Consider the following 15,400-nt stretch of genomic DNA (forward strand, 5'->3'; position numbering starts at 1 on the left):
TGTCTATCTTCCTTTCCATCTCTACTTCCCCGATTGAGGTCCATATTCATTCATTCTAAAAATACTTACTGAGCACCTACTATGTGCCTGACAATGTCTTAGGATCTGAAGATATCGCCCTGAACAATATGAAGTCCCTGCTCTCGTAGAGCATACAGTCTCTCATCTGGATCACACAGTAACCTTTTAACTGATCTCTGCCTCTAGCTTTGTTCTTGCCTTCCTCCACCCTCCTCACAGATGGCTTCTGGTCATTCACCTATGTTTTTCATCTATGACAAACAACTCAATAAAAAAAGACAAAAGACTTGAACAGACATTTCATAAAAGAGGATATCCAAATGGCCAATAAACATATGGTATGCTTATTGAAGAGTTATAGGGTATCATTATTCATGAGAATTTAAAACAGCAATGAGATACCACTACACACCTACCAGAATGGCTAAAATTTTTTAAACCAATAATACGAAGTATTAAAGAGGAACTGAGGATATAAAATTCTCATACAATGCTCATGGCAGTGTAAACTGGTAGATTCACTTTGGAAAACTGGCAATATCTGCTTAGGCCAAACAAAAGCCTACTAATGACCCAAAAATTCCACTCTCTTGTATTTATACAAGATAAATGACTACATATGTCCACCAAAAGACATATACAAGAATGTTCATAAGCAGTTTTATTAATAAAAAGCTGGAAACAACCCAAATTTTCATCAACAGAATAATGGATAAACTGTGATAAATTCATACAATGAAATACTATACGGCAATAAAAATAAAATGATCTGTTACATATAATACAGGTGAATTTCATACAAATCATAATGAACAAAAGCCACGTACAAAATAGCACCCACTGTAGGATTTAATTTATAAAGGGAACAAAAAGAATACGTGACATACGATTTCATTTAAGAAGAGGCAGCAAGCCTATAGCGACAGAAGTCAGAATAACTGTTAGGAAAGGTGGGAGGCGATGCTAAGCGTGGTAAGGGTATACTATCTAGGAAGGGGCTGAAAAAATTCTTAGGTGCTAGCAACATTGTATATCTTGATCTGGGTGGTAGCTGCCCAAGTGTATATATGTAAGAAGTCATCAAGATTACCCCTAAGATTTTGCCCTTTACTGCATGTATACTATACCTCAATTTAAAAAACAAGCATCAACAAAAATCTTAGATGGCACACTAACTGGATCAATCCCAAGTGCCTGAACATGTCATACAAGATATCTAGGATGTGGCCCCACCTACCTCTCCAGTCTATTTTTCATCACCATCTGCCTCATATGTTATACTCTGGGAACAAAAGTATGAAGGTTTCCCTGCACATGATATATTCTTTTTCACTCTAGGTCTTGCTTGGCTCAAGGAGTCCCTAAATCTGGAATGCTAAACTTCTACTTATCCTTTAAATCCCACTCAGCTCAGGAAGCTCTTTCAAGAAATCTTCTTTTAGAGCCAGCCCTGATGGCCTAGCAGTTAAAGTTCCTAGCCCTCCGCTTGGCGGCCCAGGTTCGGTTCCCAGGTGCAGAACCACATCACTCAGCTCTCAGTAGTCATGCTGTAGTGGTGGCTCACACAGAAGCAGCAGAAGAACTTACAACTATACACAACTATGAACTGGGGCTTTGTGGGGAGAAAAGAAGAAAAAAGAGAAAGTTTGGATACAGGTCTTACTTTAGGGCAAATCTTCCCCTGCAAGAAAAAAAGAAGTCTTTTATAGCCCAGTCTGTATTAGCTACCCCTCTGATGTTCCCAATATATTCCATGCTCTTTCTATAAGAGAAAGTCCATATTGTTGTATGCTGCAGGTACATAATATTTGCTCAGTAACTGTTGAATGACTAAAAAAAACCACTACTCTGCCTGATTATGGCAAGTTTAATATTTGTAAAGATAGAGTGGGACAATTCACATAAAAGATAAAGCCGAATGGCAATGGGACTTAAGACAAAGAGCAGAATCAATCACCACAAGATGTTTTATATATATATATATATATATATTTTTTTTTTTTTAAGATATGCTTTTTTTGGTGAGGAAGATTGGCCCTGAGCTAAAAACTGCTGCCAATCTTCCTCCTTTTTTTTCTCCCCAAAACCCTAGTACATAGTTGTATATCCTAGTTGCAAGTCATTCTAGTTCTTCTATGTGGGATGCTGCCACAGTATGGCTTGATGAGCGGTACACAGGTCTTTGCCCAGGATCCAACCCAGTGAACCCCAGGCTACCAAAGTGGAGCACACAAACTTAACCACTCAGCCACAGGGCCAGCCCCCTGTTTTTTAATACTAATATTAGTACTAAAGATTTAGAAGAAAGTATGCCTCCAAAATTAAGCATATCCTTAAAAATATCTAAAAGCTAAGTAAAGCTAAAACTGAAGTGGCAGATTAAAAAGATAAGGACAGGGGGCTGGTCCCGTGGCCAAGTGGTTAAGTTCGTGTGCTCCGCTGCAGGTGGCCCAGTGTTCCGTTGGTTCGAATCCTGGGTGCGGACGTGGCACTGCTCATCAAACCACGCTGAGGCAGCGTCCCACATGCCACAACTAGAAGGACCCACAACGAAGAATATACAACTATGTACCGGGGGGCTTTGGGGAGAAAAAGGAAAAAAAAAATAAAAAATCTTTAGGAAAAAAAAGATAAGGACAAAGAAGCTAATCTGAAAAGGCTATTGTCTAAGTCCAACTATATAATACGATATTCCAAATAAACATTGAAAAAGATGCTCCATATCATATGTCATCAGGGAAATGCAAATTAAAACAACAAGGTGATACCACTACACATCTATTAGAATAGCCAAAACTTGGAACACAGATAACACCAAAAGTTAGCAAAGATGTGGAGCACCAGGAACTCTCATTCACTGCTGGTGGGAATGTAAAATGGGACAGCCGCTTTGAAAGACAGTTTGGCAATTTCTGACAAAATTAAGCATCCTCTTACCATATGATCCAGCAATCACTCTCCTTGATATTTAACCAAAGGAGTTGAAAACTTATGTGCATACAAAAACCTGCACATGGATGTTGATAAAAGCTTTATTTATACCTGCCAAAACTCGTCAAGAGTTTTTATCATACATGGCTGTTGGATCTTGTCAAATGTTTTTCCTGCATCTATTGAGATGATCATGTGGTTTTTATTCCTCAGTTTGTTGATGTGATGTATCACGTTGATTGATTTGCGGATGGTGAACCATCCCTGTGTCTCTGGTATGAATCCCACTTGATCATGATGTATGACTTTTTTTGATGTATTGCTGTATTCAGGTTGCCAATATTTTGTTGACGATTTTTGCATTTATGTTCATCAGCAATATTGGGTTGTAGTTTTCCTTTTTTGTGTTGTCCTTGTCAGGCTTTGGTATCAGAGTGATGCTGCCCTCGTAGAATGTGTTAGGAAGCATTCCATCGTCCCTAATTTTTTGGAATAGCTTGAGAAGGATAGGTATTAAATCCTCTCTGAAAGTTTGGTAGAATTCCCCAGGAAAGCCATCTGGTCCTGGGGTTTTATTCTTTGGGATGCTTTTGATTGCTGTTTCAATCTCTTTCCTTGTGATTGGTCTGTTCAGATTCTCTATTTCTTCTTGATTCAGCTTTGGGAGGCTGTAAGAGTCTAAGAATTTATCCATTTCCTCTAGATTGTCCATTTTGTTGGCATATAGTTTATTGTAGTATTCTCTTTTAATCTGTTGTATTTCTGTGGTATCCATTGTTATTTCTCCTCTTTCACTTCTGATTTTATTTATCTGAGCTTTCTCTCTTTTTTTCTTTGTAAGTCTGGCTGAGGGTTTGTCAATTTTATTTGTCTTCTCAAAGAACCAGCTCTTTGTTTCATTGATCCTTTCTACTGCCTTTTTTGTTTCAATAGCATTTACTTCTGCTCTGATTTTTATTATTTCTCTCCTTCTGCTGATGTTGGGCTTTGTTTGTTCTTCTTCTAATTCAGTTAGGTGTAATTTGAGATTGCTTATTTGTGATTTTTCTTGTTTGTTAAGGTGAACCTGTATTGCAACGAATTTCCCTCTTAATACGGCTTTTGCTGCATCCCATATGAGTTGGTATGGTATGTTTTCATTTTCATTTGTCTCCAGATATTTTTTGATTTCTCCTTTAATTTCTTCAATGATCCATTGCTTGTTCAACAGCATGTTGTTTAGTCTCCACATCTTTGTCCTTTTCTCAGCTTTTTTCTTGTAATTAATTTCTAGCTTTACAGCACTGTGATCAGAAAAGATGCTTGCTATTATTTCAATCTTCTTAAATTTATTGAGGCTTACCTTGTTTCCCAACATATGATCTATCCTTGAGAATGTTCCCCGTGCACTTGAGAAGAAATGTGTATTCTGCTGTTTCTGGATGGAGTCTTCTATTTATTTCTATTAAGTCCAATTGGTCTAGCTTTTCATTTCAGTCTGCTGTTTCCTTGTTGATTTTCTGTCTGGATGATATTGGTGTGAGCAGAGTGTTGAGGTCCTCTATATTATTGTGTTATTATTAACATCTTCTTTTAGGTTTGTTAATAGTTGCTTTATGTACTTTGGTGCTCCTGTGTTGGGTGCACAGATACTTACAAGTGTTACTTCTTCTTGATGTAATATCCCTTCGATCGTTATATACTGCCCCTCTTTGTCTCTCTTTACCTGTCTTTTCTTCAAGTCTACTTTGTCTGATATAAGTATAGCAACACCTGCTTTCTTTTGTTTGCCATTAGCTTGGAGTATCGTCTTCCATCCCTTCACTCTGAGCCTGTGTTTGTCATCAGAGCTGAGATGTGGTTCCTGGAGGCAGCATATTGTTGGGTCTTGTTCTTTAATCCATCTCACCACTCTGTCTTTTTATTGGTGAATTCAATCCATCTATGTTTAGGGTGGCTATTGATATATGAGGGCTTAATGCTGCCATTTATCACTTGTTTTCCGGTTCTCCTGCATTTCCTTTGTTTCTTGCCCTGTGTATTTTGGTCTACCAGTCCAGTTATGCAGTTTTTTATGTTGTGTTTGTTTGTTTTCTCCTTATTTATTATTTGTGTCTCTGTTCTGTTTTTTTGTTAGTGGTTACCATGACGTTTGTATTCAAAATCTCATGGATAAGATAGTCCCTCTTCTGATGGCCTCTTATTTCCTTAGACTAAACTGATTCAGTACCTTCTCTCTTCCCCTCCTAAGTTGTTTTTCTCAGATCTTATTCCATCTTGTGCTATGAGTTTGTGGTTAAAATGACAAGATTATCTTCGTTTTTGGTGTTTTCCTTCCCTTTGTCTTTAATGCTATACTTGAGTATTTGCTATCCTGCTCTTATTCTATCTACCTATTTATCCATGCTTTGTAACCCCTTTCTCCCTTTTCCCCCCCCCAGGTATGAAGGCCTTCTTGAGGATTTCTTGTAGTGGGGGGTCTTGTGCTTACTTGCCAAAACTTGGAAGCAACCAACCAAGATGTCCTTCAGAAGATGAATGAATAAATAAACTGTGGTACATCCAGACAATGGAATGTTATTCAGTGCTAAAAGGAAATGAGCTACCAAGCCATGAAGACACAGAAGAAACTTAAATGCATATTACTAAATGAAAGAAGCCATCTGTAAAGGCTACATATTGTATGATTCCAATTGTAGGACATTCTGGAAAAGACAAAACCACGGAGACAGTAAAAGGATCAGTGGTTACTAGGAGTTTAGGTGAGGAGAGATGAATAGTCAAAGCACAAAGGATTTTAGGGCAATGAGAATACTCTGTATGATACTATGACGATGAATACGTGTCATTACACATTTGATCAAACCCATAGAATGTAAAACATCAAGAGTGAACCCTCATGTAAACTACGGACTTCAAGTGTCAACGTAAGTTCATTAATTGTAACAAATGCACCACTCTGGTTGTGGATGTGGATAATGCGGGAGGCTATGCATATGTGGGGCAGGGAGTATACAGGAAATCTCAGTACCTTCTTCTCAATTTTGCTGTGAACCTAAAACTGCTCTAAAAAAATAAAGTATTTTAAAAACAAAAAAGACTTAAAAATTCATCAATTAAACCTGAAATCTCTTTCAAATATGGAGATTGTTTGATAGGATTTTGCTCCCCCTTTCTTTCCCCTCCACCCCCTCCCCATTTTGTCATTATGCACCTAAGAAGATGCTTAAAGTTTTATCTTAACCCTCTGAGTACAATGACTTAACTAATGCATGTCAATCATTAGGGGAATAGGTGCTAATACTTCAATATTCAATGATACTTTCATAAGAATATTATCTGTTCTAGGCTTTGTAATATTCCAAGCTACTCTTAAATGTATTTAAAGAGATTTAAACATTACATTTTCTCTTCTAAGGATTTTCTTATTTCAGAAAACCATCTTTTTCAGGGGCCAGCCCCATGGCTGCGAGGTTAGGTTCAGTGGCCCAGGGTTTTGCTGGTTCAGATCCAGCATCACTCATCAAGCCATGCTGAGGCGGCATCATACATGCCACAACTAGAAGGACCCACAACTAAAAATATACAACTATGTGCCAGGGGGCTTTGGGGAGAAGAAGGAAAAATAAAATCTTTAAAAAGGAAAAAGCATCTTTTTTTTTTTATAATGGTAGAAAGAGAATAAATTGGAAGGGGCTTTTATGCCCTTATGAGCCGGTCTTCATCAACAGCAGACCTACATAATAAAATGACATTTCTGAAAAAACTGACTCAGATCAAATGAGTCAATCCAAGAAGCCATAACTCAATTTTTCTAAGTATATGGAGAGGCTTATATTTACTTTTTTAAGTTTTCAGTAAATTTAAAGACAGGCTAGATTGAAGCAGAGAGTGACAGTTTTAATCAAAACGGTTCAAAAACTGCTATCAATGGGGTAATTAAAGTAAAAATTGACACATAAAACATGGGTTTTAAAAACAGTAATTACAGGGAAAGCATTTCAAAATGATGATTAAAATCCAGGGGTTTTTTTTTAAGTACAGTACTTAAATATGGAAGACTACTACTTTTTAACAGAATGTCTCCACAAAAACAGACTTTTGTGCAAGCAACACCGGCATACAGAGAAGGTCAAATCAAGATCATACACAGTGTGGCTAATTTCAGCAGAAGCAGAGGTGTAGTTTACCTCAAAAGAAAAGCAAAAGGACTGACATGAGGCTCTCCATTTTCCCAGCTCTGGAAACTTTAACATGAGTTTAGGAAGATATACGTACATGTAGTAATCAATTTGGATTTTACAAATCAAAGTGTAGATTGAAGAGAATCCAAATGTAAATCAGTGCCAAGAGAGAATTTTGTATGTGCCAACAATGTTAAGTCCTATCCACCCTTACCAGCCAATTCATATTCGTACTGGAAATTAAATTTTGTTATCTAAAATGGGGCAAATATGGGGGCTGGCTCCGTGGCCGAGTGGTTAAGTTCGCGCGCTCCGCTGCAGGCGGCCCAGTGTTTCGTTGGTTCGAATCCTGGGCGCGGACATGGCACTGCTCATCAAACCACGCAGAGGCAGCGTCCCACATGCCACAACTAGAAGGACCCACACGAAGAATATACAACTATGTACCGGGGGGCTTTGGGGAGAAAAAGGAAAAAATAAAAAAAATAAATCTTTAAAATGGGGCAAATATGGAGGGAAAAAGTATTTTTCCATCATAATTGAATTATAGAGAGAAATTAGCCAAACAGGATAAACTTCTGCATTTAACATTCTAATTGTTTAAAGAATAAGAATACATCACTATTATGTATTAAATATATATAGCTATAGCCTAATAATTTTGATTTAAAAATATTTTAAATTACATAGTATACAATCAAATAGTTCCCAATAATCTCTGCAAAAGTGATTGTAACTTCAAAAGTGATCCCCCCCAACTAGCAGGGATCCCAAGAAATAATCAGACTAAGGAGATCTACATTCTAATCTCAACTCTGCCATTTATTAGCTCTGAGATCTGTACATCCTTGATAAATATTCAAAAGGTTTAGAGAAAAATAAGAAAGAAACAGATGACTCCAGATTTTAGGATCAAAGAAGAGGGGAGTAAAAGATGTTGCCCTGATAGGAAACCTAGGAAACCAAACTATAATGGACACTTTTGGAAAGGCTGGTTCTTGGGACAGTAAAGGATTTTAAATTATGTCAAGTTTAGGGTAGCCAGCCACACAAGCGACAAAGCATTGAAAACATGGGCTTGAAGACAAATTGAGGCTATGTAAATAAATAGGTAGGTTCTTTGTGAGAGCAAATATAAACAGAGAACTGGACCTTGGGGTTATAGTTTATATCAGCACTCTTCAACAGAACTTCCTGAGATGATGGAAATGTTCTGTGTCTGTGTTTTCCAATAACAGTAGCCACTAGCCACATGTGGCTACTGAGCCCTTAAAATATGGCTGGTGCAACTGAGGAACTAAATTTTTAATTTTATTTGATTTTAATTGATTAAAACTTAAATTTATCCATACAATGGAATATTATTTAGCAGTAAAAAGAAATGAGCTATCAAGCCATGAAAAGACACGGAAGAATCTTACACATACCTTGCAAAGTGAAAAAAGACCATCTCACCTACAGAACTGCACAGCACAAAGAGTGAACCCAGGGCTGGCCCTGTGGCCGAGCGGTTAAGTTCACACGCTCGTTTAGGCAGCCCGAGGTTTCACTGGTTCAGATCCTGGGCGTGGACATGGCACCACTCATCAGGCCATGTTGAGGCGGCATTCCACATGCCACAACTAGAAGGACCCACAACTAAAAATATACAACTATGTGCTGGGGAGATTTGGGGAGAAAAAACAAAACAAAAAAAGTGAACCCTAATGTAAACTATGGGCATTAGTTAATAACAACTTATCAATATTGGTTCATCAATTATAACAAATACACCACACTAATGCAAGATGTTAACATAGGCAACTGTAGGGGGAGGTGTATGTGGATACTCTGTACTTTCAGTGTAATTTCTCTGTAAACATAAAACTGCCCTAAAAAAACTAAGTCTATCAAAAAAATTAAATTTAAATAGCCCTATCACAGGGGCTGGCCCGGTGGCGTAGTGGTTAAGTTTGGGCACCACTTTGGCAGCCCAGGGTCGGCAGGTCTGGATCCTGGGCATGGACCTACCACCCCTCGTCAAGCTACACTGTGGTGGCATCGCACATAAAATAGAGGAAGATTGCCACAGACCTTAGCTCAGCGACAATCTTCCTCAAGCAAAAAGATGACAACTGGCAACAGATGTTAGCTCAGGGCCAATCTTCCTCACAATAAATAAATAAATAAATAAATAAATAAATAAATAAATAACTATATGTAGCTACTGGCTGGTATTGAATAGTGCAAGTCCATATTAATGAAAGACTGATGTGGGAAGAAAATGAGAATGGTATTTCATTTCTGACCACCACTCCCAAAGTACACATACAGTTAATCCTAAACTATATGTACAAAGTTTACATGTAGCTTGAATATTAACATTTTACAGAACTTTTTCAAATATTCTAGAAGAGTATCTTTAAATGATTGTTAAACAGAATTTAAGGAGGAAAATAGCATTTATTGAATGGGTACTATATGTCAGGTACAATACTAAAGACACATGTTATCTTATTTAAATTTCAAAATAATCCTTAAAGGAAGGTATTACCATTTCTGTTTTTAGAAATGAAGAATCATGAAGTTTAAGTGATAACAGACGAGAACTTAGATATATCTGACTCCAAAAATATATGCTCTACTCTACCCTGTATATATTTTTATGATTCCCAAAATTACAAACATAATTCAATTCTCCCACAATGAATTTATCATCAGGAACAATAGGTTACATAGCACAATACAATAATTAATGATACACTCAGAATCTAAAGAGGTATTGTCCCTATATTAAAAAGCCCCAAGCTAAAGGGCAGCCCAGTGGCGCAGTGGTTAAGTTTGCACATTCTGCTTCGTCAGCCCAGGGTTCACAGGTTTGGATCCCGGGTGCAGACATGGCACCACTTGGCAAGCCATGCTGTGGTAGGCATCCCACATATAAAGGAGAGGAAGATGGGCATGGATGTTAGCTCAGGGCCAGTCTTCCTCAGAAAAAAGAGGAGGATTGGCAGCAGATGTTAGCTCAGGGCTAATCTTTCTCAAAAAAAAAAAAAAATGCCCCAAGCAAATGTATTTTTTCTCCTGTCAGCTCCCCTTGCTGTCCATCTTACCTATAGTGCCTCTACTCCCACATCTAATTTGCACCTTTTAATCTGCTGTGGGATCAGAAAACAGATAATCAAACTTAGAATTACGTACAAAGCAAGAGAGTTTAAGCCAGGGCCTTAGATTTAGTTCATTAACTTTGTGACAATTAAAGGTCTTTTGCCAACTTATTCTAAACTGGGACCTAGACTGGTGAAATACTGTTCTGTAATGAAGCTAAGAATATAATGATCCTGTTTCATTCACAAAAATTTCCACTAAACCATATTTTCAAGCATAGATCCCTAAACATCATCTCATTTAAAGATTTTTTTTCCTGCTTTTTCTCCCCAAAACCCCCCAGTACATGGTTGTGTACTTTAGCTGTGGGTCCTTCTAGTTGTGGCATGTGGGATGTCGCCTCAACGTGGCCTGATGAGCGGTGCCATGTCCTCGCCCAGGATCCCAACCAATGAAACCCCGGGACACCGAAGCGGAGACCTCGAACTTAACCACTTGGCCACGGGGCCAGTCCCTAAAGATGTTATTCTTATGATTAAATTTATTTAGTACACTAGTTTTCCAATAAATGTTGCTATCAAAAGCTAACGAAGTATACATAAAAACACAGAAATATAAACATTCAGGGAGAGCTGATGTAATCCTGAAAAAAGACACTACTAAAGAAAAGCAGGAATTTTACTGCATTGACTTCTAAATATTTTTACATAATTCCTTCTCATCAGTTTTTAAGTTATTCTTACAATAAATGCATTAATTAAATTTTCCCTAAAAGGAGAGAGATTAGTAACAAAATTCAAATTTTTTCCCTTAGATCTCCTGTAACCCTCTACAAATCTTTACTAATAGCATGAAAGCTGTATTTCACTCCTCATCATAAATTTTCAGATTTCAATTTAATTAGGGGAAGCATCATTTTGAATTTAAGATAAGGATAAAAGAATATTTCCAAAGCCCAAAACTGAAACTTCAAAGTTAGCAGCAATTCTTAATTTACAAAAGTCCAACTTCATTGTATTTTATTCCAGAAAGAAAGAGTCTTAATTGTTTTCTCCCTCAATCAACCAACTAAAGTAACAAAAAGTGCTACAAACCAATTGCTTCCATAACAGTGTCTATATTTGTGGCGAGTCAGGGATAGGGCCAAGACCAAGGTTGCAAGATGTATTCAACAAAGGTTTAAAAGCAGAGTGTCAGGCAAATCATAACTCTAAATATTCTCAAAGATTAGCTGAATAAAATAGTCATAAAGTTAGATTCACGGACATCAGCGAGTTTGAATCTAACAATCATTTCCCAATACAATCTCAAATAAATCCAAGTTTCTTCTATACGTTAAGAAAAAACCCAAAGGCAAACGATTTGTAGGCAACAGACTAAATAAGTATTAGTTGCTCACATTTGCAAAGAACATTAAAATTTAGTTAATTCTCACAACCCAACGAGGAAATAGAAATGAGTCTGAGAGTTTGAGGACAACTCCTTTGGCATGATCAAGACTAAAACTGCACATTGCTGCAACTTAGACTTTTCTTCCATAAAGAGTCCCTGGCAGCGTGCCAACAGTACTTCGCAAAGCATGCAAAGAATGAAGTGGTTTTCATCCCTAACAATCATATCCCAAAGTTTCTTCTGCAATTTCAACTATACATAGTACTCTTCCTCAATCCTGGCTCAAAATAATTTTACATTAAATCTATAGAGACAGAAAGCAGAACGGTGGTTGCCAGGGACTAGGGGGAAGGTGGAATGGGGAGTAAGTGCTTAAGAGGGTACAGAGTTTCTTTCTGGGGTATTAAAAATGCTTTGGAATTAGAGTTGGTGGTCACACAACATTGTGAATGTACTGCCACTAAACTGTTTATTTTTAAATGGTTAATTTTATGTTACATGAATTGAACCTCAACCAAAAAAGTTTATGTTAAAATATATAGATAAAATTGACCTCGTTAGAACTCTTCTTCAAAAATATTGCTACCCATGTCCAAATGCTACTTAGATCTTGGAGGTTTTTACATAAAATGCATTACAAGGTAAACTACTGCCGCATACGCACAGTAATAATCAGTGAGGTGTGTACTGACATCAATGCTAAAATGCTTGACAAACATCAAAAGAATATTGCTCTCGCATACATTTGTAAATAATCTCAAAGAAGTATATAAATGAACCTTAAAACATTTATTCCTCTATGACAGAACACAATTTCAGTCAGCTCAACTGTTAACGCAAGGTGAACTCAAATTTTTTACTAGATTCTTTTCCTGACCTTCAACCAATCAGGAAAACACTATGAACTGATAAGAAGTGTCCAGTATTATATAAAGAATAAACAAGAATATTATATAATAAGTAAACAGGCACAAGTCTGAGCGATAATGGATATAAATAAATATGCTAAGGTTAACTGTGGTGGGGATGTGGGGCAACATTACTTCAGATTAGTAAACTTCACACTTGAAAATGTATAGAATCTACCTTAAGAAATTTTGGAGTGACAACATGCCTTTGCATAAATGCCTCACAAAATTAATCTTACACTATAACCTCCAAGGCTAGTCCAAATCCAGCCTAGACTCCAGGATTAAACAAAAGAAAAGGAGATCTTAAAGAGGATCCTATGGAACAGGCTGATTTTGAAATCTGCTGGATTGTTTAGATGCAGGCCAGCTTGAGAATTTAAATCCATCTGAATCCAACCCCCGAGAATACCTGAACTCCTGAGCAACGACAGGGCCAAAGCTAAACCAGGTCAGTACACCCTGCCAAGGAACATCCTGCTCCGAGGTGTCCACCAAACAAGGATCACTTATCAGTTTATTCTTCACTTCGTTGGGTGCCAAGCACTTTCAAGATAAATGCAAGAGTAGATTCCTTAGACCCAAACTCCATTTCAAGTCCTAAAATCTGGAGATTAAAAATGCTGCAGAATTCTAAACAGTCTATGGCTTTAAAAAAAATTATAAAAGCAGAATTTCAAATGTCAGCTGATCCAACTTTAACATCAGCGAATGTTACTAAAGTCATTTTTAAATTTTCATAAAGTATTTCAAAGACATAATTTGGTACTCGCTTACATAACAAACTAAAGCTATGAAACAATTACGGCAATATCACAAATCTGTCCTATGTAAATGGTATGAGTTTCTATATTTACAGCATTCCAGATCTGCTAAAAGCAAAAATAAGCGTTTCTTTTGTTTTCCTTTTGTAATTGACATGAATAAATACTTTCTCAAATTTATAAGTGAATATTTGGCAGGGTACAAATAATGATAACAGAAAGGATACTGGGGCTAAAGGCAAGTATAGTATTACAAAACACAGTTCACAGTCAAAACGAAATGTGTCAATACAGGAGACGCTTCAAAGTTTAACCTTGAGACATATGGTGGCAGTGATAAAGCATCTAATTTGTGTCACAAGACCTGGGTTTGAGTAAGCTCTTTTACCTATTAATTATGTGGCCTTTTTGCTAGACACTTAGCTTCTCCTAGCTTCAGATTCTTCACATATAAAGTAAGAACACCACCACCAACATTACAGCCTAACTAGGAGGATTAAAATGTTTTTACTCATTCAGCAAATATGCTCTGAAAAACTGTCGTTTTTTAATTTTTATGCACAAAAAAAACTTTTTAAATCTCTGCAAATGAATCAACCATATTAACTTTTAATATTACCAAGAAAATGAAAATCCAATTCTTAAGCTATGGTCCCAAAACTTCTTAGAAGGAAATCCTTAAATATTACTTGAGAAAATCTGAACTGAAATAATTAGAATAAACATTGACATTGAAGATATGACAATTGAGAAATCACATCTTAAAACCATTTTGACACAAATGAAAACAGAATTTTCTAAGAGATTTTTCCATATTAAACAGAAATAGGGACCCAGACTCAACCCATAAATTTCAAACACAAAACTTTAACACTTAAAAATCTTTTTTTTTTCCTTCAGGAAAATGGTATTAAGTATGAGGTAAATTAGTCCTTGACACAACACGATGAGATACTTTTTCATAACAAAGCACACTAACCACTTAGAATTTACAAACTCATAAGTTACTACAATTGTTCTAACAGGTTTAGGGTCACAGACAATTTTAAGTATCATTACAATATAGACTTTACTTGCATTCTGACCTGTCAAAATATAGCATTAAAAAAATCAGGGATTTAAGCACTTAACAGAGTCCTTTCTGAAATTTATACCCAGAAAATTCACATTAGCAGGAACCATGGAAAAGTTGTTCTTTCTCTGCCACTTAAAAAGTCAAAACATCCAAAACATTATTTACGCTAGGCATAAAAGGAAAGTCATTCATATTCACCCACTGTACTTCACTCCTAAACAATAAGATAGTTCAACCTCCATGTTTATTCAGTTCCAAGTTTATTTACTGTCAACTCTTATGGAAGCACTAAGGACTAGAACCACTCACTAAACTTCACATAACCTGAAAATACTTCGAATTACGACAGACATGGGCAATTCTCATCAGAAATTTACCCTAAAAATGAGTAAAAGATAACTGGCATCTTCTCAGCACAGGTCGATCTTCCTTTTAAGAACACAAACTAGATGGACCATGCAACTGAATGTTAAATAGCGGAAAGCAATCTTCTTGGATGCATCCAAACAATTTTAATACAAATTTCTGCACACCTAGGTAGAAACTGGAATAAAAATAACTTAAATCATTCTCCCCTCCCCCCCGCCCCACTTGTAAATGGACATGGTAGATGCCTTGAAAAATTAGGTTTAGGAGAAATAGTTGTTAACTCTTGAAGTTTGAGACACCATTACCATAGGGCAAATACTACGAAGGAAGAGCTGTCTCTTGATAAGCCTAAACATTCGAAACAGAACAGTTGTTTCTAGTTTTTGAATTATAAAAAACTTCTGAAATCTTATAAAATTTGCTTCACAAATCCAATTTCAAAGTCAGAGGAAAGGGTTGGTCTTGAACAATTTTAGGACAAATTACTGAAAGGCACAATTAGAACATGAGACAGGACACAGGAAGTTTTGGCCTGGAGATGAACCACTTCTGTGTCTTGAAGAAATGCCTCATTAGGTCCACTTTAGACTAGTAAATGTTGTTTCTTATGCGGCATATTAATAATTCAAAGCGGTTCGTTTGAAGAAAAGTTCTCGTCAAACAGTCCAATTTGTCTTCGCGTTGCCAGTA

At 36.7% G+C, this 15,400-nt stretch overlaps 1 protein-coding gene across 5 annotated transcripts in view; it reads right to left on the bottom strand.

Moving 5' to 3' along the window:
* RC3H1 (ring finger and CCCH-type domains 1) overlaps window positions 1-15,400 on the bottom strand; it is a 79,144-nt gene that overhangs the window by 62,071 nt on the left and 1,673 nt on the right. The gene's annotated exons all lie outside the window — the stretch shown is intronic.

This window comes from Equus quagga, chromosome 13, assembly GCF_021613505.1.
Source record: "Equus quagga isolate Etosha38 chromosome 13, UCLA_HA_Equagga_1.0, whole genome shotgun sequence".
In the NCBI taxonomy this organism is placed as follows: Eukaryota; Metazoa; Chordata; class Mammalia; order Perissodactyla; family Equidae; genus Equus; species Equus quagga.